Source organism: Alosa pseudoharengus, unplaced genomic scaffold, assembly GCF_046254945.1.
Source record: "Alosa pseudoharengus isolate Yale_2024_CS ecotype anadromous, Long Island Sound unplaced genomic scaffold, YU_APseudo_1.1 YU_APseudo_1.1_scf_16, whole genome shotgun sequence".
Taxonomy (NCBI): Eukaryota; Metazoa; Chordata; class Actinopteri; order Clupeiformes; family Clupeidae; genus Alosa; species Alosa pseudoharengus.
In genome coordinates, this window is record NW_027468630.1 from 580,001 (window position 1) to 581,470 (window position 1,470).

The following is a 1,470-nucleotide window of genomic DNA, read 5'->3' on the forward strand; positions in this document are numbered from 1 at the left end:
GGGGCAGGTAATGAAGACCCTTTCTTCTGGCGGAGCTGGAGTCAGAGGAGAGCAGCATTAAAAGCGTATTGCGGCGGAACCATAATCAGACTTCCTGATGTCTGGCACACTTAACGTGGCAGCTTTAAAGACTGCTACAGCAGGCCTGGGAGCAGTGAGGGCAAGAGTCCCACCTCCTCCAATCCCTTACAGCTAAAAATATAAGCGTATGAAGCATGTAGTCATTCTTTTTCCCCCCATTATTCTCTTTCTCTCCTCGATGCAAATTAGCTACAGAATGAATATAAGTATGTTCATCCAACTGTTTCTTTGCAGGGTGTACGTATGTACGCATGTGTAAGGGTGTATGTAAATGATTTCTAACCACCTGTCATTCACTGGCATTGAATGCGAGCGGTCATTTGCATAGTATATTGCACTTGAGCCTCGGACCAGAACAGCATCAAGAGGGAGTCTTTTTTTTAATTATAGATCACTGGTGGATGTTCAGTGGGTGTCAGAGGCTTGATGAGCTCGATGAATCACGGCATGAGAGTTTTTGCCTGGTTACGTTTGTTCACATGTCAGGTTGGACACTGATGCACAGACCGGACTGTATTTAAGCCACACTTTGTAATGGCTTGTGAGAGCTTTTCGTTGAGTGGATGGTTGTGGTCTTGCATTTGGCCTGATTGCTTCCCAGCTGGGGTGATGGATGGGTTTGAGTTTGTCTTTGATGATGTCCCCTCTCATTCACTTGTCAAAGAGCATTTTGGTCCACACACATCATCATCTCTTTGGGGTGGAGAGGGGAGGGGGGACTTTAATTTGTCTGAATTTTGGTGATAAAAGCAACACTTTTGGGTTATATACTATCGACAAGCTCTTAGAGTATTAACGTTATGGAAATAAAAAAAAAGATGTGATTTGAGAAAAAAATCTTCAAGGGTTTTTAAAGAGGCTTTTTAGGGTAAGAATAGTGGCATTTGAAAATAAATGCGGTGCTATTCTCAGACTGAAATAGCTAGGGGCTACTTATGTCAGCCAAACAGATTGCATGGCTTATGAGTTAGATATTCTGTTTTTTTTGAGGACTCACACAAACTGAAAATAGGAGTCGTAAATGGGTATTTTGAATCATTAAAGTCTACACGTTTGAATGACACTTCTAAAGGACTCCAGGTGTCCAGTGCATTAGTTCAGTGCATTCGTAATTGGCTTATGAAGTAGCAGTACAATATGAGTCATGCCATGCTGTATTAGATTTGTAGTATTCTGTTGTAGTCTTCATTTTAAATACATTGGTAATATATGAAATACCATTACACATTAACCACAATAACTCTCAGCTGATAAACTACCAATAGTTTGAGCCCAACTATACAGTTATAATATATAACTGCAATATAACTGTGTAATTAAGTATCATCCACACTTCAGTATTAGCCCTATCCTTACCCTTTTATTCTTCACTTTCAACTGATCAAGCAG